Source organism: Heteronotia binoei, chromosome 17 (genome assembly GCF_032191835.1).
Source record: "Heteronotia binoei isolate CCM8104 ecotype False Entrance Well chromosome 17, APGP_CSIRO_Hbin_v1, whole genome shotgun sequence".
In the NCBI taxonomy this organism is placed as follows: domain Eukaryota; kingdom Metazoa; phylum Chordata; class Lepidosauria; order Squamata; family Gekkonidae; genus Heteronotia; species Heteronotia binoei.
Window position 1 is genome coordinate 45,987,697 of NC_083239.1, and position 24,142 is coordinate 46,011,838.

The 24,142-nt window shown below is 47.7% G+C and overlaps 1 protein-coding gene and 1 non-coding gene across 2 annotated transcripts in view; one reads left to right on the plus strand and one right to left on the minus strand.

Annotated features, from left to right (window-relative positions):
• LOC132586416 (carcinoembryonic antigen-related cell adhesion molecule 8-like) overlaps nt 1–24,142 on the minus strand; it is a 256,268-nt gene that overhangs the window by 219,935 nt on the left and 12,191 nt on the right. Inside the window, exon 2 of the mRNA XM_060258496.1 lies at nt 4,435–4,494. The gene's annotated coding sequence lies outside the window, so the exon portion shown is untranslated. The remainder of the gene's footprint in view (nt 1–4,434; nt 4,495–24,142) is intronic.
• Nucleotides 15,238–15,309, plus strand: TRNAA-CGC (transfer RNA alanine (anticodon CGC)). The gene has a single exon. It is a non-coding gene; the product is annotated as a tRNA-Ala (tRNA).

Here is a 24,142-nt window from a genome sequence, read left to right on the forward strand (position 1 = left end):
TTAAAATTGGTGTCTGGTTTAGGGTTGGGTAAGATGAATTTTTAATATCACACTGAATGGTATACTGTTGATGTGGAAAAAATTTGGATGTTTTTCCATTCTCCATTATACCCTATGAGATTCATTAGAGTGAATGGGCCCATAGGGTAAGGGTTCGGGTTAGGGTTAGAGTTCAGGACACACTTATGTTCCATGTAACATTGGGGTCTCGTTTAGGGTTGGGAAAGATGAATTTTTAATATCAAACTGAATGGTATACTCTTGATGTGGAAATATTTTGGATGTTTTTCCATTCTCCATTATAGCCTATGAGATTCATTAGAGTGAATGGGCCAATATGGTAAGGGTTAGGGTTAGGGTTAGAGTTCAGGACACATTTATGTTCCATTTAAAATTGGGGTCTCATTTAGGGTTGGGAAAGATGAATTTTTAATATCACACAGAATGGTATACTCTTGATGTGGAAAATTTTTGGATGTTTTTCCATTCTCCATTATAGCCTATGAGATTCATTAGAATGAATGGGCCCATAGGGTAAGGGTAGGGTTAGGGTTAGGGTTAGAGTTCAGGACACACTTATGTTCCATTTAACATTGGGGTCTCGTTTAGGGTTGGGAAAGATGAATTTTTAATATCACACTTAATAATATACTCTTGATGGGGAAAAATTTTGGATGTTTTTCCATTCTCCATTATAGCCTATGAGATTCATTAGAGTGAATGGGCCCATAGGGTAAGGGTTAGGGTTAGAGTTCAGGACACACTTATGTTCCATTTAACATTGGGGTCTCGTTTAGGGTTGGGAAAGATGAATTTTTTAATATCACACTGAATGGTATACTGTTGATGTGGAAAAATTTTGGATGTTTTTCCATTCTCCATTATAGCCTATGAGATTCATTAGAGTGAATGGGCCCATAGGGTAAGGGTTCGGGTTAGGGTTAGAGTTCAGGACACACTTATGTTCCATGTAACATTGGGGTCTCGTTTAGGGTTGGGAAAGAAGAATTTTTAATATCACACTGAATGGTATACTCTTGATGTGGAAAAATTTTGGATGTTTTTCCATTCTCCATTATAGCCTATGAGATTCATTAGAGTGAATGGGCCCATAGGGTAAGGGTTAGGGTTAGAGTTCAGGACACACTTATGTTCCATTTAACATTGGGGTCTCGTTTAGGGTTGGGAAAGATGAAGTTTTAATACCAAACTGAATGGTATACTCTTGATGTGGAAAAATTTTGGATGTTTTCCCATTCTCCATTATAGCCTATGAGATTAATTAGAGTGAATGGGCCAATATGGTAAGGGTTAGGGTTAGGGTTAGAGTTCAGGACACACTTATGTTCCATTTAACATAGTGGTCTCGTTTAGGGTTGGGAAAGATGAATTTTTAATGTCACACTGAATGGTATACTCTTGATGGGGAAATATTTTGGATGTTTTTCCATTCTCCATTATAGCCTATGAGATTCATTAGAGTGAATGGGCCCATAGGGTAAGGGTTAGGGTTAGAGTTCAGGACACAATTATGTTACATTTAAAATTGGGGTCTGGTTTAGGGTTGGGTAAGATGAATTTTTAATATCACCCTGAATGGTATACTCTTGATGTGGAAAACATTTGGATGTTTTTCCATTCTCCATTATAGCCTATGAGATTCATTAGAATGAATGGGCCCATAGGGTAGGGCTTAGGGTTAGGGTTAGAGTTCAGGACACATGTATGTTCCATTTAACATTGGGGTCTGTTTTAGGGTTGGGTAAGATGAATTTTTAATATCACACTGAATTGTATACCTTTGATGGGGCGAAATTTTTGGATGTTTTTCCATTCTCCATTATAGCCTATGAGATTCATTAGAGTGAATGGGCCCATAGGGTAAGGGTTAGGGTTAGGGTTAGAATTCAGGACACACTTATGTTCCATTTAACATTGGGGTCTCGTTTAGGGTTGGGAAAGATGAATTTTTAATATCAAACTGAATGGTATACTCTTGATGTGGAAATATTTTGGATGTTTTTCCATTCTCCATTATAGCCTATGAGATTCATGAGAGTGAATGGGCCAATATGGTAAGGGTTAGGGTTAGGGTTAGAGTTCAGGACACATTTATGTTCCATTTAAAATTGGGGTCTCGTTTAGGGTTGGGAAAGATGAATTTTTAATATCACACAGAATGGTATACTCTTGATGTGGAAAATTTTTGGATGTTTTTCCATTCTCCATTATAGCCTATGAGATTCATTAGAATGAATGGGCCCATAGGGTAAGGGTTAGGGTTAGGGTTAGGGTTAGAGTTCAGGACACACTTATGTTCCATTTAACATTGGGGTCTCGTTTAGGGTTGGGAAAGATGAATTTTTAATATCACACTTAATAATATACTCTTGATGGGGAAAAATTTTGGATGTTTTTCCATTCTCCATTATAGCCTATGAGATTCATTAGAGTGAATGGGCCCATAGGGTAAGGGTTAGGGTTAGAGTTCAGGACACACTTATGTTCCATTTAACATTGGGGTCTCGTTTAGGGTTGGGAAAGATGAATTTTTAATATCACACTGAATGGTATACTCTTGATGTGGAAAAATTTTGGATGTTTTTCCATTCTCCTTTATAGCCTATGAGATTCATTAGAGTGAATGGGCCCATATGGTAAGGGTTAGGGTAAGTTTTAGCGTTCAGGACACACTTATGTTCCATTTAACATTGGGGTCTCGTTTAGGTTTGGGAATGTTGAATTTTTAATATCACACTGAATGGTATACTCTTGATGTGGAAAAATTTTGGTTGTTTTTCCATTCTCCATTATACCCTATGAGATTCATTAGAGTGAATGGGCCCATAGGGTAAGGGTTAGGGTTAGGGTTAGAGTTCAGGACACAATTATGTTCCATTTAAAATTGGTGTCTGGTTTAGGATTGGGTAAGATGAATTTTTAATATCACACTGAATGGTATACCCTTGATGGGGAAAAATTTTGGATGTTTTTCCAATCTCCATTATAGCCTATGAGATTCATTAGAGTGAATGGGCCCATAGGGTAAGGGTTAGGGTTAGGGTTAGAGTTCAGGACACACTTATGTTCCATTTAACATTGGGGTCTCGTTTAGGTTTGGGAAAGTTGAATTTTTAATATCACACTGAATGGTATACTCTTGATGTGGAAAAATTTTGGATGTTTTTCCATTCTCCATTATACCCTATGAGATTCATTAGAGTGAATGGGCCCATAGGGTAAGGGTTAGGGTTAGGGTTAGAGATCAGGACACAATTATGTTCCATTTAAAATTGGGGTCTGGTTTAGGGTTGGGTAAGATGAATTTTTAATATCACACTGAATGGTATACCTTTGATGGGGCAAAATTTTGGATGTTTTTCCATTCTCCATTATAGCCTATGAGATTCATTAGAGTGAATGGGCCCATAGGGTAAGGGTTAGGGTTAGAGTTCAGTGCACACTTATGTTCCGTTTAACATTGGGGTCTCGTTTAAGGTTGGGAAAGATGAATTTTTAATATCACACTGAATGATATAGTCTTGATGTGGAAAAATTTTGGATGTTTTTCCATTCTCGGAGGATTGGCTACATCATGGGTTGTGGCCTAATATGCAAAGGAACTCCTAGAATCCCACCCCTGCATATAAGGCCACACCCCCTGATGTAGCCAATCCTCCAAGAGCTTACAGGGCTCTTCTTACAGGGCCTACTGTTAGCTCTCGGAGGATTGGCTACATCAGGGGGTGTGGCCTAATATGCAAAGGAACTCCTAGAATTCCACCCTGCATATTAGGCCACACCCCCTGATGTAGCCAATCCTCCAAGAGCTTACAGGGCTCTTCTTACAGGGCCTACTGTTAGCTCTCGGAGGATTGGCTACATCAGGGGGTGTGGCTTAATATGCAAAGGAACTCCTAGAATTCCACCCCTGCATATTAGGCCACACCCCCTGATGTAGCCAATCCTCCAAGAGCTTACAGGGCTCTTCTTACAGGGCCTACTTTTACCTCTCGGAGGATTGGCTACATCAGGGGGTGTTGCCTAATATGCAAAGGAACTCCTAGAATTCCACCCCTGCATATTAGGCCACACCCCCTGATGTAGCCAATTCTCCAAGAGCTTACAGGGCTCTTCATACAGGGCCTACTGTTAGCTCTCGGAGGATTGGCTACATCAGGGGGTGTGGCCTAATATGCAAAGGAGTTCCTGCTACCAGAAAAAAAACCCCCTCCTTTGCAGAAAAGGAACCCATCCCAGGAAATTTCACCCAGACTGGGTGGAACACCAAAGCAGGCTTTCCATTCAAATCGTTTCTTTTTTTTTTAAAGAAAGTGATTGATGTTTTAAATGAAAAATGGAAGTTGTGCATGAAAAGGAAGAACATCCTTGGACGGGGGGGCGGGGGGGGGGGAATTGAGAAAAATGGCCCACCTCGGCAATCTCGTCCTGGAGCCAGAACGGTGGCGAAGGAGCAGCTCAGAAGAGTCGCAGCTGCAAGAATACAAGAAAAGGTGGATGAAGGAAAGAGATTCCGTGATCCACACCTTGGAAAGCCCTGACCTGGGCGGCCCAGGCTAGCCGGATCTCATCAGATCTTGGAAGCGATGAAGGGTCAGCCCTGGCTAGGCAGTGCCGGATTGAACCCTGTGGAGGCCCCTAGGCCAGGGGTGTCAAACTCATTTGTTATGAGGGCTGGTTCTGACATAGATGAGACCTTGAGGGGCGGGTCATGCTGGGTTGGGCCGAGCCATGCTGGGCCAGGCCATGTGTGTATCTATTTCAGATTAGGTAGCAGCGATAAAAATTTTGAAAAGAACGCAGACAAACACAAATATATATATATTTTAAAAACTTAAAACATACTTAAAATGTTAGCACTCATTGGTTTTAAAGATGCTTTCTTTGTATTTCTCCCAGGGGATCCAGGGAAGTGGGCAAAGGAAGCTCTGGCTCTTTCCTTCCTTCCCCAGGGGACTGGAGGGGGGGGGGGAAGGAGCCTCAGCCAATTGAAGGAAGAGAGGCTTGGCTCAGTAGCTCTGCAGTGCAATTAAGAGAGCCTGGCAAAGCAAACTCTCCCTCCCTTTTTCCTCCCCAAGGGAGGAGTCTCAGCCAGTGGAGAAAATAGAGGTTTTGCTCTGTAGCACCTGTGCAGTTGAGCAAGCCTTGCAAAGCAAGCTGTGTTGCAGAAGGAAGCAAGAGAGAGGGAAAAGGAAGCAGATGACAGCCAATTGCTCAGGGGGCTGATAGGAGCCCTCCAGGGGCCTGATTTGGCCCCCAAACTGCATGTTCAATACCTCTGCCCTAGGCAGTTGAAATCTTGGGGGCCCCCTTGCAAATTATCTCAGAGTCTGAGTGCCTGCCCCACTACCCATAGCCCAGACCCCGCTGCAGCCTGCAGGAACCTTCTTAAAAGCCCCTTTGACAAAGCTGCAGGGGAGAGACAGAGAGACTCAGGGAGGGAAGTAAGGAGGGAGGCAGGGACTCAGGGAGGGAGGCAGGGAGGGAAGGAGGGTGGGAAGGAGGGAAGGAGGGAAGAAAGAAGGGAGGGAAGGAAGAAGGGAGGGAGGGAAGGAGGGAGTGGGGAGGAAGGGAGGGAGGGAGAGAGTGGGGGAGGGAGGGGGGAGGGAGGGAGGGAAGAAAGAAAGAAAGAAAGAAAGAAAGAAAGAAAGAAAGAAAGAAAGAAAGAAAGAAAGAAAGAAAGAAAGAAAGAAAGAAAGAAAGAAAGAAAGAAAGAAAGAAAGAAAGAAAGAAAGGTGGGAGGGAGGGAGGGAGGGAGGGAGGAAGGAAGGATTTGACTGATCTTTTTCCTTTCCTAATAACTTTCTGCTTTGTCCATCTGGAGCAAACACTCCCCTTTACCTGCAAAGAGAGCCTTTTCCCAAGAGCTCTTCCTTAGGCAGTTGAGGAGCCACTTCATCGCCATCCCACCCGCTGCCCGGGCGATTCCAGTCAGAGCAGAGGGGGTCCGGATCCAGCAAAGATGGGTTCCAACTGGCCAAACCCGTCGCAGAAGCCGCTCTACCCAGTTTCCCTTCTTTCCCCTTCTCACATCCCCAGGGATGAAACACAGAGTTGCCATTCATCTAACAGGCCCCCTCCCTGACACATTAGCATGTGACGGAGTCTGGGAGCCCGTTTCGCTTCATCTCACCCGGTTTGTTGAGAGATTCGGCTAAGGTGTGAGGGGCGGATTTCTTCTTGGGGGGGGTGGGGTGTGTGTGTGACAGATGAGAAAATAAGATACCCCAGGTCCCACCTTAGCCGTCCACCCAAAGGCCTAGGCAAATGAACTAAACCTGTCCCCTCTATGCAAAGCAAAAGCCGTCTGCACAAAAAGGGCATTTTGCTACACGGTGCAACAGGTGTGCCACGCCCTGGCAAACACGGCCGGCCAAAGGCCATCCTTCAACGCTGTCCAAATCCGACAAAGATCCAGCATTTGTGTACCCTGAGCTTTGCATGCCATCTCCATTTTTCAGAAAGCCAAGCGCGAGGGCATTCCGTCAGTGCCAGCTGCAAGGGACCAGTTTTGAATGTGGAGTTGCCAACTCTGGGTTAAGAGACTTGGGGGAGGACCTGGGGAGGATGGGGCTTGGGAAGTGGGGGGTCCTCTGTGGGGTGTAATGCCAAAGAGTCCTCCCTCCATAGCAGCCCCCTCTCTCCAAGGGAATCTCCCTAGTCTGGAGACGAGCTGTGATTGTGGGAGGCCTCCTGGGGCTGCCTGGAGTTTGTGCAACCGCAAAAGAGAACCGTGGCAAACCGAGGTAAGGTGATCCAAAGCGAAAGCTACCGCGAAGTCCAGCCTCTATCAGAAAATCATACAAATTAGTCCAGAATAAGAAAATAAATCCATGTATTGATTTTAACAAATATAAGATTTTCTGTGCAACCTAAGGAACGGTTCCACCAGAACGCCAGTCCCTTTTTATCTCACACAAAACAGGTCGTAGCTCGATTGGGAATGTTCCGGTGAAATAAAGTAGCGTTCAGTCCGTTCTATTGCAACAAGTGTGTACAGCCAGAAATTCACTAGGCTGTGCAGCCCGTCAGCCCGTAGTGCAACAGGTTTGTACTAATTTCCCCGTTTCACTTTTTGCTTCTTCAAGCTTTACATAAAGAATTTCAGTTATGGGTAAGAACGCCAACTGTCTTTGCTCAATAAGTTTGCAACAAGTTTGGCAGCACTATGACTTCGTCTGGGCAAGACACAGTGGAACGGGTTCCGGAACCTCTTTGGGAAACAAAATTCTCACAAAATGTTTCAAAGTTCATGAGGGGCACCCTTGCATTAAGAACGTAAGAGAAGCCATGTTAGCCACAGTGTGTATATATGTGTGTGTGTGTATATATATATATATATATAATTTTTTTGGCCACTGTGTGACACAGTGTTGGACTGGATGGGCCATTGGCCTGCTCCAACATGGCTTCTCTTATGTGTGGCCACCCAGCCATCTTGTGGATATTATGATTTACAGTATTTAGCACCTAATTTATATATTTTATCTATTTTTAAAATTTATTATGTAATTGATTATATTTAAAACTGTCTACATTGTTTTACTTGAATCATGGAATTCCATGTCTGTGAGTCGCCCTGAGACCGCCTTTGGTGGGGGAGGGCGGGATATAAAAATAAAGTGATGATGATGATGATGATGATGATGATGATGATGATGATGTTCTTATGTGACACAGAGTGTTGGACTGGATGGACCATTGCCCTGATCCAACATGGCTTCTCTTATGTTCTTATGTGACACAGAGTGTTGGACTGGATGGACCATTGCCCTGATCCAACATGGCTTCTCTTATGTTCTTATGTGACACAGAATGTTGGACTGGATGGACCATTGCCCTGATCCAACATGGCTTCTCTGATGTTCTTATGTGACACAGAGTGTTGGACTGGATGGACCATTGCCCTGATCCAACATGGCTTCTCTTATGTTCTTATGTGACACAGAGTGTTGGACTGGATGGACCATTGCCCTGATCCAACATGGCTTCTCTTATGTTCTTATGTGACACAGAGTGTTGGACTGGATGGACCATTGCCCTGATCCAACATGGCTTCTCTTATGTTCTTATGTGACTCAGAGTGTTGGACTGGATGGGCCATTGGCCTGATCCAACATGGCTTCTCTTATGTTCTTATGTGACACAGAGTGTTAGACTGGATGGGCCATTGCCCTGATCCAACATGGCTTCTCTTATGTTCTTATGTGACTCAGAGTGTTGGACTGGATGGGCCATTGGCCTGATCCAACAGGGCTTCTCTTATGTTCTTATGTGACTCAGAGTGTTGGACTGGATGGGCCATTGGCCTGATCCAACATGGCTTCTCTTATGTTCTTATGTGACTCAGAGTGTTGGACTGGATGGGCCATTGCCCTGATCCAACATGGCTTCTCTTATGCTCTTATGTGACTCAGAGTGTTGGACTGGATGGGCCATTGGCCTGATCCAACATGGCTTCTCTTATGTTCTTATGTGACTCAGAGTGTTGAACAAAACAGGTCCCAGGACAGATCCTTGAGGCACTCCATTTGCCACTCCTCTCCAAGAGGATGAGCAACCATTCACAAGCACTCTTTGGGTGTGATCTGTCAACCAGTTACAGATCCACTTAATGGTAACAGGATCCAAACCACATTTTACCAACTTGTCAACCAGGTTAGTATGTGGAACCTTATCAGAAGCCTTACTGCAATCAAGATAAATGATGTCTACAGCATTCTCCTGATCCATCAAGGTAGTGACTTTCTCAAAAAAAGAGATCAGGTTAATCTGACATTACTTGTTCTTGAGAAAACCACGCTGGCTTTTAGTAATCACAGCCATCCTTTCTAAATATTCCAGGACTGACTGTTTGATGATTTGTTCTAAAACTTTTCCAGGTATAGACATCAAGCTGATGGGTCAGTAGTTACCCAGGTCCTCCTTTTCCCCCTTCTTGAAGATGGGGACAACATTCGCCCGCCTCCAATCTTCCAGCACCTCTCCTGTTCTCCAAGAATTCTCAAAAATAATAGCCAGAGGCTCAGAAATTACATCCGCAAGCTCTTTTAGAACCCTTGGATGCAGTTCATCTGGCCCTTAGTTTCATTTAAAGAAACTAGGTGTTTATGTACTACCCCTATGCTGGAACTAGGTTGGAACTTCATACCCTCGTTATATGTTCTGTTTTTGCCATGTTGAGCACCGTTTCCCTCAGAAGAGGACTGAGGAAAAGTAGGAATTGAGCAGTTCCGCCCTCTCTTCATTACCTGTTACAACTTCACTTTCCTGCCCTCGCAATGGGCCTACCATGTCCTTGCTCTTTTTCTTACTCTGAACATAAGACAAGAACCCTGTTGTTGTTGTTGTTTTTAGGATACTGTGGTGGACCACCCAAAAGGCACAGAAAGGGGTTCTAGATCCAATCAACTCTCCCCAGAAGCCCAAGTGACTCAACCGTGGCTATCGTACTTTGATCCCATTATGAGAAGACGTGAGTCACCGGAAGGGACACTCATGCGAGGAAATGTCAAAAGCAGCCGGAAAAGAGCAAGACCCAGCAGGAGATGAAACGATCCAATCAAGGAAGCTGCGACTCTCGGTTTGCAAGACCTGAGCAATAGGAGGTTAAGGACCAAACGTTTTGGAGGACCTTGGGGGGGACGGTGGCTCAGTGGCAGAGCATCTGCTTGGTAAGCAGAAGGTCCCAGGTTCAATCCCCGGCATCTCCAACTCAAAAGGGTCCAGGCAAATAGGTGTGAAAAACCTCAGCTTGAGACCCTGGAGAGCTGCTGCCAGTCTGAGTAGACAATACTGACTTTGATGGACCGAGGGTCTGATTCAGTATAAGGCAGCTTCATATGTTCATATGACCTTCATTCATAGGGTTGCCAGAAGTCAAATGTGACTTGAGAGCCTTTCATGCACATGACCGTAGCAAGAGGCCCTTTCGGAGGTGGCAGCAGAGAGGGACAGAACCCCAGTCGCCCACTCTCCATGTTTGTAGTGCTCCTTTGTCCCCTTCTGTCCCCTTTATTTTGGCCACTTCAGTCCATGGGATGTTGCTCCATTTTTGACCTGCCGGCTGATGTTGAGATGGAGCAACAAGCGAACAAAAATTTCCAAATTCCTTCCCCGTAAAGGCATCGCAACGTTGCTATTGTTTCACAATTTGCTACAACAACAGGAAAGAGAACTGCCGCAGGAGGTGGAGGCTACAAGCATAGACACCTTCAAGAGGGGATTGGATGAGCATATGGAGCAGAGGTCCATCGGTGGCTATTAGCCATAAGATATAGTTGGAACTCTTTGTCTGGGACAGTGATGCTCTGTCTTCTTGGTGCTTAGGGGGGCACAGTGGGAGTGATTCTAGTGTCCTGGCCCCACTGGTGGACCTCCTGATGGCACCTGTTTTTTTGGCCACTGTGTGACACAGAGTGTTGGACCTGATGGGCCATTGGCCTGATCCAACATGGCTTCTCTTATGTGACACAGAGTGTTGGACTGGATGGGCCACTGGCCTGATCCAACAGGGCTTCTCTTATGTTCTTATGTGACACAGAGTGTTGGACCTGATGGGCCATTGGCCTGATCCAACATGGCTTCTCTTATGTCCTTATGTCTGGGACAGTGATGCTCTGTATTCTCGGTGTTTGGGGGGGGGGACAGTGGGAAGGCTTCTAGTGTCCTGGCCCCACTGGTGGACCTCCGGATGGCACATGGTTTTTTTTTTTGCCTCTGCGTGACACAGAGTGTTGGACTGCATCGGCCACTGGCTTGATCCAACATGGCTTCTCTTCTGTTCTTAACTAGAGGGGGGAGCATTGCTTTTGACATGAAGTGGGGTACGGGTCGTTTCCTCCCCTCCCTGGACCTTTTGATCAAGTGCATGTTTATCCTGTCATTCCGCAAAGGAGCGGAAACACAAAGGAGTGTGTTTACTCCCTGCCTTCCTTTTTATCCTCATGACAATCCTGCAAAGTAGGTTCCGTTGAGCGAATGTGACTGACCCTGGGCCATCCAGGGAGTTCCTATGGCGGGGGTGGGGTGTTGAACCTGGGGAATCCCTGATCCCAGTTTGATACTGTAGCATGAAGGAGAAGGAGAAGGAGAAGGAGAAGGAGAAGGAGAAGGAGAAGGAGAAGGAGAAGGAGAAGAAGAAGAAGAAGAAGAAGAAGAAGAAGAAGAAGAAGAAGAAGAAGAAGAAGAAGAAGAAGAAGAAGAAGAAGAAGACAATGACGATGTTGGATTTATACCCTGCCCTTCACTCTGAATCTCAGAGTGGCTCACAATCTCCTTTACCCAGGCCCTGAGCTAGGGGTTCTTCCGCCTCAGGCCAAACCCTGCACCTCTGCTCCCACCACAAGTGTTCCATTCACACACACTTTACGCATGCGCTCCGATGACATCACGCCCTCCCTCAACTTCACTGAGGCTTCCTGAGCCTCAGGAGGCCTCGGCGAAGTCAGGAAGGCAGTGGGCGTGAGGAGAGGGGGCGCCTCGTTGCGCCCCAAGTTCAAGTGGCACTCTAGGCAGCTGCCTACTTGGCCTACTCCCATGCGCTGGCCCTGCCTTTATCTTCCTCCCCCACAACAAACACCTTGTGAGGTAGGTGGGGCTGAGAGAGCTCTCACAGAAGCTGACCTTTCAAGGACAAGAGCTATGACTGACCCAAGGCCTGCCAGAGCTATGGCTGACCCAAGGCCATTCCAGCAGCTGCGAGTGGAGGAGGGGGGAATCAAACCCGGTTCTCCCAGATAAGAGTCTGCCCTTTCAAGGACAACCTCTGCCAGAGCTATGGCTGACCCAAGGCCAGTCCAGCAGCTGCAAGTGGAGGAGGGGGGAATCAAACCCGGTTCTCCCAGATAAGAGTCTGCCCTTTCAAGGACAACCTCTGCCAGAGCTATGGCTGACCCAAGGCCATTCCAGCAGCTGCAAGTGGAGGAGTGGGGAATCAAAGCTGGTTCTCCCAGATAAGAGTCTGCCCTTTCAAGGACAACCTCTGCCAGAGCTATGGCTGACCCAAGGCCATGCTAGCAAGTGCAAGTGGAGGAGTGGGGAATCAAACCCGGTTCTCCCAGATAAGAGTCTGCCCTTTCAAGGACAACCTCTGCCAGAGCTATGGCTGACCCAAGGCCATTCCAGCAGGTGCATTCTAGCAGGTGAGACCCTCCCCTCCCCAAACTCTGCCCTCCCCTGACTCCACCCCCAATCCTTCAGGCATTTCCAAGCCCAGAATTGGCAACTACGCAAGCTAGGACGTTTCGCACTCTCTTTGGAGTTCAATTGTGCTTGTCCCAGCCCTGCTCCTGGCTCCACTCCCAAAGTCCCCAGATCATTCTTGAATTGGACTTGGCAAGCTTCGGGCCAGGTGCCTTGCAGGTCTCAAACATCTGACATTCATGTCTTGTGACTCTCAGACATCTGACATTTATTCTATGTGGCTCTTACATTAAGCAAGTTTGGCCATCCCTGATGTAGTGGTGAAGTGCGTGGACTCTTATCTGGGAGAACTGAGTCTGATTCCCCACTTCTCCACGTGCACCTGCTGGAGTGACCTTGTGTCGGTCACAAGTTCTCGCAGAGCTGTCCCTCTCAAGAGCAGTTTCTGTCAGAGCTCTTTCAGCCCTGCCTACCTCACAAGGTATCTGTTGTGGGGAGGGGAAGGGAAGGAGATTGTAAGCTATTCTGAGACTCCAGGTAGTGAAGGACAGTGTATAAATCCAATCCCCTCCTCCTCTAAATTTATTATTATTATTATTATTATTATTATTATTATTATTATTATTATTATTATTATTATTATTATAGCCCCTGACACAGCCATTTTCTCCAGCGGAACTGGTCTCCATACCCTGGAGGTCAATTACAAATCTGGGAGAACTATGGTTCCCACCTGGAGGTTGGTAACCCTAATTGGTGGGAATGGACTCTATGGGGAGAAAAGAAGAAGAGCTGGATTAATACCTCACCCTTCACTTGGAGTTTCAGAGAGTTTACAGTCCCCTTCCCTTCTTCTCCCTACAACAGTAAGCCTGTGTGGTAGATGGGGCTGAGAGAGCTCTGAGAGAACAATTCTGAGAGAACTTGTGATTGACCCAAGGTCACCCCAGCAGCTGCATGTGGAGGAGTGGGGAATCCAACCCAGTTCTCCCAGATAAGAGTCCTGCTCTTAATCACTACTCCAAACTGACTCTCAGACAAGGTGAACTTGGCGAGAAGAGCAAGGCTTCAGTAGCAGTTTATAGACTAACAACCTTTATGGCAGCGAAGGAGCTTCTGGGAATCGCTGCCTACTTCTTCAGGGTGAACTTGGAGTGGGAAGGCTCGAGTTCAAATCCCCCCTCAACCACCAAGCACACAGCCCAACCTATCTCACGGAATGATGCGGGGTGTGTGTGTGTGTGGAATTAGGGGGCAAACCTTTGGTGTGGGGATAGCTCTGTGCCCCAGAAAAATCTGGGAACCTGCCGTGACCACTTCCCCATCAGGACTTCTCTTCCTCCTTCGCCGCCAGCACCATCACCTCCACCACGCCGCCTTCGTCACTTCATCATGATGTAACTCCCAAAGTCCCGAGAGGACCAAAGAAGGCAAAAGACCGTGGCGCTCTTGCACACCGGCACATCACATGTGAGACTGGCTTCCTGTGTGGCTGAAAAGAGGAAGCAGAAAGAACAAAGAGGGCAGCCCACGGGACCTCTGGCCCAGAGGAACTCAGGATCTCAGAAAGGAGGCTCCAGCTACCCTTTTCTGCTGCAGGCATCACCAGCTCATTTTGCGCAGCCAAGATGATAGAGCTCCTCAAGGGATGGAGGGGATCCCAAAAGGCTTTCGTTCTGGCAGGTGAGTTACTCAGAAAGGAGAGCCAACTTGGTGTAGTGGTTAAGTGTGCGGACTCTTATCTGCTGGAATGGCCTTGGATCAGCAATAACTCTGGCAGAGGTTGTCCTTGAAAGGGCAGACTCTTATCTGGGAGAACCAGGTTTGATTCCCCACTCCTCCACTTGAAGCTGCTGGAATGGCTTTGGGTCAGCCATAGCTCTGGCAGAGGTTGTCCTTGAAAGGGCAACTGCTGTGAGAGCCCTCTCAGCTCTACCCACCTCACAGTGTGTCTGTTATGGGGGAGGAAGGTAAAGGAGATTGTAAGCCGCTCTGAGTCTCTGATTCAGAGAGAAGGGTGGGGTATAAACCTGCAGTCGTCGTCTTCTTCTTCCTCCTCCTCCTCCAGACCAGAGATGTGTTTCCCGACTTCTGTGCCACAGGAGCTGCTTTCTATCAACACTGCAGGGATTAACTTTGTCCCCCCTCTTTTCTCTCTGGACCTAGCCATACCACAGATTTAAAACCAGCTTAACCTTTAGAGACGTTTCCAGTACAAGGTTTGGTGTGGTTTCAGATCAGCCCCCTGCAAGACTCGAACTCAGTACCCATCACCAGAAGCAGTGGGCATCTTGAATTTTCACACATGGCATGTTATATATTTTTTTAAAAATATTGAAATGCAACCACGGGGGGAGACTGCTTTGGAACAGGGCAGTGAGAAAATGGGAGGAGATGACTAAATCCTCTTTGAACTCTTCTCCCAATGGCTTTAATTTTTTTTTTAACTGGAAGATCTGATCACAGATTGCCCATGTAATAAACCTGCCTTTAGTATTTTGGGTTTTTTTTTGCACAATTAGGTTTGGAAGAAACCTTTGAAAATGGTCTTTGGGGCAGTGTGTGTGGTAGGGGGGATATGAGAACTATGACTCAGTGGTAGAGCATCTGCCTGGCATGCAGAAGGTCCCAGGTTCAATCCCCAGCATCTCCAGTTGAATGGACCAGGCAGGAGGTGATGGGAAAGACCTCAGCCTGAGACCTTGGAGAGCCATGAAGCGGGGCAGTAGCTCAGTGGTAGAGCATCTGCTTGGCATGCAGAAGGTTCAATCCCCGGCATCTCCTGTTAAAAAGAACCAGGCAGGAGGTGATGGGAAAGACCTCAGCCTGAGACCCTGGAGAGCCAGGAAGTGGGACTGTAGCTCAGTGGCAGAATGTCTGCTTGGCATGCAGAAGGTCCCAGGTTCAATCCCCGAGCCTGGAGAGCCATGAAGTGGGGCTGTGACCCAGTGGCAGAATGTCTGCTTCGTGCGCAGAAGGTCCCAGGTTCAATCCCTGGCATCCCCAGTTAAAAGAACCAGGTAGGAGGTGATGGGAAAGACCTCAGCCTGAGACCCTGGAGAGGCATGAAGTGGGGCTGTAGCTCAGGGGTAGAGCCTCTGCTTCGCATGCAGAAGGTCCCAGGTTCAATCCCTGGCATCCCCAGTTAAAAGAACCAGGTAGGAGGTGATGGGAAAGACCTCAGCCTGAGACCCTGGAGAGCCATGAAGTGGGGCTGTAGCTCAGGCGTAGAGCCTCTGCTTGGCATGCAGAAGGTCCCAGGTTCAATCCCTGGCATCTCCAGTTAAAAGGACCAGGTTGCAAGTGATATGAAGGACCCCTGCCTGACAGCCCTGAAGAACGGCTGCTGGTCAGAACAGACAAGATCATCCTTAAGAGACCGAGTGTATGGCTCACAATAAGGCTACTATATTTGGGAGGGACCATGGCTTTATGGAAGAGCCTCTGCTTGGCATGCAGAAGGTCCCAGGTTCAATCCCCGGCATCTCCAGTTAAAAGATCTGGCAGTAGGTGATGGGAAAGACCTCTGCCTGAGACCCTGGAGAGCCATGCAGTGGGGCTGTAGCTCAGTGGTAGAGCCTCTGCTTGGCAGGCAGAAGGTCCCAGGTTCAATCCCCGGCATCTCCAGTTAAAAGATCTGGCAGTAGGTGATGGGAAAGACCTCTGCCTGAGACCCTGGAGAGCCATGCAGTGGGGCTGTAGCTCAGTGGTAGAGCATCTGCTTGGCAGGCAGAAGGTCCCAGGTACAATCCCCAGCATCTCCAGATAAAGGAGTCAAGTGGGAGGTGAAATGAAAGGACCCCATCCTGAGACCCTGGAGAGCCGCTGCCAGTCTGAGTAGACAATATTGACCATGATGGACTAATGGTCTGGTTCAGCCTAAGGCAGCTTCATGTATGTTCATGTGTGATCTCTAGTGACTGAGGTATGAATCAGTCGAGGTGTGGCCAAGCTTGCTTAATACAAGGAAAAGGAAAGGTCCCCTGTGCAAGCACCAGTCGTTTCCAACTCTGGGGTGATGTTGCTTTCACAACGTTTTCACGGCAGACTTTTTGCCATTGCCTTCCCCAGTCATCTACAACTCATTTGACCGACCTCGGAAGGATGGAAGGCTGAGTCAACCTCTAGCCGGCTACCTGAAAACCCAGCTTCCGCCAGGGATCGAACTCAGAGCTTAGGACTGCAGTACTGCAGCTTTAACACTCTGCGCCCCGGAGGTTAATACAAGAGCCACACAGAATAAACGTCAGGTGTTTGAGAGCGGTAGCCCGCAAGACATGAACATCTGATGTTTGTCAGCCACAAAACAAAGAAAGAAGGAAGGAAAGAGAATAGATGGGGGGAGCGAGGAGGAAGGAAGAGGTGGAATGAAATCAACTTTAACTTGAAATGCATTCTCCAAGACGCTGGCTAGCTTGGCTTGGAGAAGTGACTTGAAGAGACAAATGCCTTTTCCATACTGGCCGATGGGGCGGTGGGGGCTTCGAGAGCCACACAATATGTGTGAAAGAGCCACATGTGGCTCCCAAGCTGTTGTTTGGCCACCCCATTGTTTCACCGCCCTGAGCCCTTGAGGGGAGGGCTGTTTATAAATTGAATCAATCGATCCATCGTGCCTAGATGGGAGAAATCCTGGGAACCTTCAGTTTGCCACCTGGCGTTTCACAGTGGCACACAGGCAGGTTGTCCAAAGTGAGCAAAACACCCTTCATCTGCAGAATTAAAAGATTATACAATTGAATCCCGTTCTCTGTTCTTCCGGCAGGCATCCTTTTTAGCTGCGCTTTGCACCTGGGGGCGGCGCAGAAACAGGTCTCCTTGATCCTGGAACCCCCAAATCCTCAAGCGGGGCAGGACGTCACCCTGGCCGTGCGGCGCGGCCCCCAGAAGTTCCAGCTGTGTGAGTGGAACCGACAGCTCCGGAACAGGGATGCCGAAATCATCCTCGAATATACCCCGAGCCAGTCCCCCCAGCACAAAAACGGCACAGGCCGCAGCGGGCGGGAGACGGTGAGAGACGACTGCTCCTTGCGCATCACCGATCTGAGACAGTCCGACACGGGGAACTATACTGTCATCTTCGAAGTGGACCGGACCAAGCAAGAACCGGGTCATAGACCGGACCAACAACCAGATGAGTTTTACGAAGGTTCCGTTTATCTGCAAGTGTCCGGTAAGCATGAATTACCTTCGAATACTGGGGAATACTGTATTCCTGCTAGAGTTGCCAAGGCTGGGGAATACTGTTTCCTGCTAGGGTTTGTCAAGTCCCCCACGGGAAAACTCTATGGTTCTGGGAAAACTCTACACTCTATTTATTTATTTATTTATATTTATTTGGTGACTTCTATCCCGCCCTTCCCACAAGTGGCTCAGGGCGGCTTACAACAACAAGCATTCTGGGAGGGGAAAACCTAGGGTTGCCAATACCCAGGTGAGGGCAGGGGATCCCCCGGTTTGGAGGCCCTCCCCCCGCTTCAGGGTCGTCAGAAAGCGGGGGGAGGGCAGGGAAATGTCTGCTGGGAACTCTATTATTCCCTAGGGAGATTTATTCCCATAGAAAATAATGGAGAATTGATCCGCGGGTATCTGGGGCTCTGGGGGGCTGTTTTTTGAGGTAGAGGCACCAAATTTTCAGTACAGCATTTTGTGCCTCTCCCCAAAATATCCCCCAAGTTTCAAAACGAATGGACCAGGGGGTCCAATTCTATGAGCCCCAAAAGAAGGTGCCCCTATCCTTCATTATTTCCTATGGAAGGAAGGCATTGAAAAGGTGTGCCGTCCCTTTAAATGTGATGGCCAGAACTCCCTTTGGAGTTCAATTATGCTTGTCACAGCCTTGATCTTGGCTCCACCCCTAATGTCTCCTGGCTCCACCCCCAAAGTCTCCTGGCTCCACCCCCAAAGTACCCAGATATTTCTTAAATTGGACTTGGCAACCCTAGGAAAACCTCTATGGTACACCATAGAGTTTCCCCTCCCAAATGGCTAGAGCATCTGGGAAAGCCATAGAGTTCTCCCGGAAACGCCTAGAGCGGTTGGCCTGTGACGTTGCCAGCATGATGACGGCATTTGCAGGTTTGTTTATGTTTATGTTGAATTCGATTTGTACCCCGACCTCCCCACCAAGGCGGGCTCAGGGTGGCTTACATCAGAGTCATAGCATGCTATGATCACAGTCATAAAAACAATAAAACCATTTAAATATATAAGTTAAAACACACAGGTCGTTTTCGCACTCACCTCCAGCCGGCGCGACCCCCCCTCTTCACCGCGCAGGATCTGCGCGGATTTCCCACTAAATGCCGTGGAGCAGCCTTTTGCGCTGGAAACTCCCGTCGCAAAAGCCTTTTGCGCCGGAAACTCCCGTCGCAAAAGCATTTTGCGCCGGAAACTGCTTTTTGGAGGTTTACGTTTGAGCGGCTTTTGTGCCGGGAGTTTCCGGCGCAAAAGGCTGCTCCGTGGCATTTAGTGGGAAATCCGTGCAGATCCTGCACGGTGAAGAGGGGGGTCGCGCCGGCTGGAGGTGAGTGCGAAAATGACCATAGATTAAAACAATATACAGCTTGGTGCTAACACATTAGATGTTCCTCAAAGTTCCAGGATGGCGGATATTCCAGAATTCCCCTACAGTAGGTTAAAGGCCTGCCGGAAGAGAACGGTCTTACAGGCCTTGCGGAACTGGGCGAGGTCCCGCAAGGCCCTAACCTCTTCCGGCAGTTGATTCCACCAGGACGGGGCTGCCACTGAAAAGGCCCGATCCCTGGTGGTCACTAATCTCACCTTCCTCTGCCCGGGAATCACTAGGAGATGTTGGGATCCAGATCTTAGTATCCTCTGGGGAACGTGTGGGGACAGACGGTCCCTCAAGTAAACAGGTCCTCGGCCATACAGGGTTTTAAAAGTAATAACTAGCACCTTGTAATTAATCCGGTATGCTATTGGTAGCCAGTGCAGTTCCTGCAGCGCTGGCTGTATGTGCTCCCACTTGGGCCGCCCCAATAGTAGCCTAGCAGCCATGTTCTGCACTAGCTGGAGTTTCCGGGTTCACAACAAAGGCAGCCCCAAGTAGAGGGTATTACAGTAGTCCAATCTCGAGGTAACCATTGCATGGATCACAGTTGCCAGGTCACGACGGTCGAGGAAGGGGACCAACTGTCGCGCCGACGACGTCGAGGGAGGTTCCCCCCGCCGGCCCAATGTGGGGCGGCGGGTTGAGAACCTCCTGATCAGGAGACCGGACCGGAGTCTTGGCAGCCCTATTCCCTGCACATGTGTGTTAAGTACAAGGCACTTACAGCAACCCTATAAGCAGGCCTCGTTTTGAGCAGGAGCTCAAAGGAGCAGAGCTCCGGACCCTCTACATTCCCCTGTGCTCTTTCTTTCTTAACCCCCCCCCCTCCCCACAAAAAAAAAATACTTGCTTCTGGGCTCCATGGTTCAAACCTCCTGGGAGAATTTTTGCTGAACTCTAAGCCTGGACAAACTGTCGAATATTCCCCCCCCACACACACAAAAAAAATGGAGAAATCACCAAAACGTATAAAGCAGACAGATGGAAATCTTCCTCCTGCCGCTGCGGCCACCGAGCAGAAAGTCATTTTAAAAAGGAAGTAGGAGTCACGGTTCATTACGACCATTTAATTCAAGAAGCCTTTGAAGGGAGATGCTGAGCTGATGTCATTTAGTACACCTTCCGGTGATGTCAGGAGTGCAGGGCATCTATGCAAATGAAGCACGCAAATGACTTATGCTAATGAGCTCCGGCACCTCTTTTGCTATTAAACAACTCCTGCCTATGAATGATTGTCTCCACGGCTTTTTTGGTAGCAGGGACTCCTTTGCATGTTAGGCCACACCCCACTGAGGTAGCCAATCCCTGAAGAGTTATTTCATACCGCTCTTGTAAGGTAGCACTTCCAAAATCAGAATGTGATTTCACACCCCTCTTGTAAGGTAGCACTTCCAAAATCAGAATATTATTTCACACCACTCTTGTAAGGTAGTACTTCCAAAATCAGAATGTGATTTCACACCACTCTTGTAAGGTAGCACTTCCAAAATCAGAATGTGATTTCACACCCCTCTTGTAAGGTAGCACTTCCAAAATCAGAATGTGATTTCACACCACTCTTGTAAGGTAGTACTTCCAAAATCAGAATGTGATTTCACACCCCTCTTGTAAGGTAGCACTTCCAAAATCAGAATGTGATTTCACACCCCTCTTGTAAGGTAGCACTTCCAAAATCAGAATGTGATTTCACACCCCTCTTGTAAGGTAGCACTTCCAAAATCAGAATGTGATTTCACACCCCTCTTGTAAGGTAGCACTTCCAAAATCAGAATGTGATTTCACACCCCTCTTGTAAGGTAGCACTTCCAAAATCAGAATGTGATTTCACACCCCTCTTGTAAGGTAGCACTTCCAAAATCAGAATGTGATTTCACACCACTCTTGTAAGGTAGCACTTCCAAAATCAGAATGTGATTTCACACCACTCTTGTAAGGTAGCACTTCCAAAATCAGAATGTGATTTCACACCACTCTTGTAAGGTAGCACTTCCAAAATCAGAATGTGATTTCACACCATTCTTGTAAGGTAGCACTTCCAAAATCAGAATGTGATTTCACACCACTCTTGTAAGGTAGCACTTCCAAAATCAGAATGTGATTTCACACCCCTCTTGTAAGGTAGCACTTCTAAAATCAGAATGTGATTTTACACCCCTCTTGTAAGGTAGCACTTCCAAAATCAGAATGTGATTTCACACCCCTCTTGTAAGGTAGCACTTCCAAAATCAGAATATTATTTCACACCACTCTTGTAAGGTAGCACTTCCAAAATCAGAATGTGATTTCACACCCCTCTTGTAAGGTAGCACTTCCAAAATCAGAATGTGATTTCACACCCCTCTTGTAAGGTAGCACTTCCAAAATCAGAATATTATTTCACACCACTCTTGTAAGGTAGCACTTCCAAAATCAGAATGTGATTTCACACCCCTCTTGTAAGGTAGCACTTCCAAAATCAGAATATTATTTCACACCACTCTTGTAAGGTAGCACTTCCAAAATCAGAATGTGATTTCACACCCCTCTTGTAAGGTAGCACTTCCAAAATCAGAATGTGATTTCACACCCCTCTTGTAAGGTAGCACTTCCAAAATCAGAATGTGATTTCACACCCCTCTTGTAAGGTAGCACTTCCAAAATCAGAATATTATTTCACACCACTCTTGTAAGGTAGCACTTCCAAAATCAGAATGTGATTTCACACCCCTCTTGTAAGGTAGCACTTCCAAAATCAGAATATTATTTCACACCACTCTTGTAAGGTAGCACTTCCAAAATCAGAATGTGATTTCACATAACTTTTTGATTTTTCTATGGACATTTAATGAATTTTGGTTTGTGATGATGATAATATAATTGCATCATTATGAAAGCATTTATTTGCATCATAAAAACGCAGTGGTTTATTTATAGTGTTTGCTAATCCCCAGGTGGGGGCAGGGGATCCCCAGTTTGGAGACCCTCCCCCCGTTTCAGGGTCATCAGAAAGCGGGGGGGGGGGAGGTGGAGGGAAATGTCTGCTGGGCACTCCATTATTCCTTATGGAGACTGATTCCTATGGGGAATAATGGAGAACTGATCCTTACGTATCTGGGGCTCGGGGGAGGGGGGCTGTATTTTGAGGCAGAGGCACCAAATTTGCAGCAGAGCATTCGGTTCCTCTCCTCAAAACACCCTCCAAGTTTCAAAGGGATTGGACCAGGGGGTCCAATTCTATGAGCTCCAAAAGAAGGTGCCTCACTCCATCCTTTCCAATGGAGGGAAGGTGTTTGAAAGGTCTGTGGTTCCTTTCAATGTGATGGCCAGAACTCCCTTTGGATTTCAATTCTGCTTGTCACAACCTTTCTCCTGGCTCCACCCCCAATGTCTCCTGGCTCCACCCCCAAAGTCCCCAGATATTCCTTGAATTGGACTTGGCAACCCTACCTAGATACGTTGTTCCCAAACCCCATAGAGGGCTTTGAAATTTTGCAAAGTCTGGTGTGTGTGAAATACTGCTCAGCTCCTAAGCCATGTGAAATTCTTCTTGATTGTTTTGGCAGCAACAAACCAAATCACCATCACTATCCGGGCCGTCCCGCAGCAACCCAACCAAGGGGGGGAAGTCACCCTGACCCCTCAAGGAATTCCCCGCGATATCGAGTTCTGCGAGTGGTTCAAGGAGGGATCTTCCGGGAACATCCAATCCCTCATCCGGTACACTCCCAGAGAGCAGGATCCCCAGAGAGACGACAGCAGCAGGCACGAAAGGGTGACCGTGGGACAAGACTGCTCTTTGCGCATGAAGAAGCTCACTGCCGACGACTCGGCCACTTACACGGTGAAGATCCAGGCTCTTTTGGGCTGGGGGCAGCAACAGCCGGGCCCAGGAAGCCGACCCCAGGAGCCCAGTGGAATCCAGGAATATTGGGGCCAGGTAGAACTATGGGTCAACCAACCCTCTAGTAAGTACCCCGTCCCTTCAGGGACCCGCAACGTTTTGGGGGAAAGGTCACAGAAGCGTGCCACCATGGTTTGGGAGTTAAGGATGTCCCCAAATTCAGGTTGCTGTCCTGAAGCACAAAGTTTCCTTAGGTGAGTGCAGCTGAGGGTTGCCAACTTCCAGGGGACACCTGCAGATCTCCTGTTATTAGGGTTGCCAGGTCCAATTCAAGAAATATCTGGGGACTTTGGAGGTGGAGCCAGGAGACTTTGGGGGTGGAGCCAGGAGACTTTGGGAGTGGAGCCAGGAGACTTTGGGAGTGGAGCCAGGAGACTTTGGGGGTGGAGCCAGGAGCAAGGTCGTGACAAGCACAATTGAGCTACAAAGGGAGTTCTGGCCATCACATTGAAAGGGACTGCACAACTTTTAAGTGCCCTCCTTCCGTTGGAAATAATGAAAGCTAATTTTGGGGCTCGTAGAATTGGATGCCCTGGTCTAATCTTTTTGAAACGTGGAGGGTGTTTTGAGGAGAGGCACGGGATGCTACACTGAAAATTTGGTGCCTCTGCCTCAAAATACAGCCCCAGATACTTGCAGATCAATTCTCATCTCCATTATACCCTATGGGAATAGGTCTCCATAGGGAATAATGGAGTGCCCAGTAGATATTTCCCTCTCTCCTCCCCTGCTTTCTGATGACCCTGAAGTAGGGGGAGGGCCTCCAAACTGGGGGATCCCCTGCCCCCACCTGGGGACTGAATAAACACACAACCACAAATGGTTATAGTGACCAACAGTTACTAAGACTATATAGCAATACAATAATGTGATAATGGTGATAATACACAAATACATAGAGACGTAGACCAAACTCTCGAAGAGTGCATTCACAGAAGATAGCAGAGCACCAAACTGCAGGGAGTTAACTTGTAGCTCCTGTTTCGACCAAGCAATGGAAAGCTCTACTCCCCTTTCCTTCAAATCAAATAATCCACGAACCACAATTCATACAGCTTCACAGTGAATCAGTATCAACAACCTCTTCCATGTAACGCTAAAGTAATCGCACCACGTTTCATCACGGGACATAGAGCCAACTAAATTCAAACAGGCGGCAGCTCAGAAATGGCTCAAGGCCAAGTTGTGAAGGTTTGGGGAGAGGAGGGGTTTCAGCATGGCCCAATGCCAAAGAGCCCGCCCTCCCAAGGAGCCATTTTCTCCAGGGGAGCTGGTCTCTGCCAGCTGGAGATCAGTTGTCAAAGCAGGAGATCTCCAGGGCCCACCCGGAGGCTGGCAGCCCTGCCCTGCCCATTTTCTAAAAGTGTCAGTGGGCTCTGTCACATCCAAAGACACCACACTGGGAACCCCAAGGTCAGAGCGTTGAATTAGGATTGGGAGGAAAGGAAAGGTCCCCTATGCAAGTACCAGTCGTTTCCAACTCTGGGGTGACGTCGCTTTCACAACGTTTTCACGGCAGACTT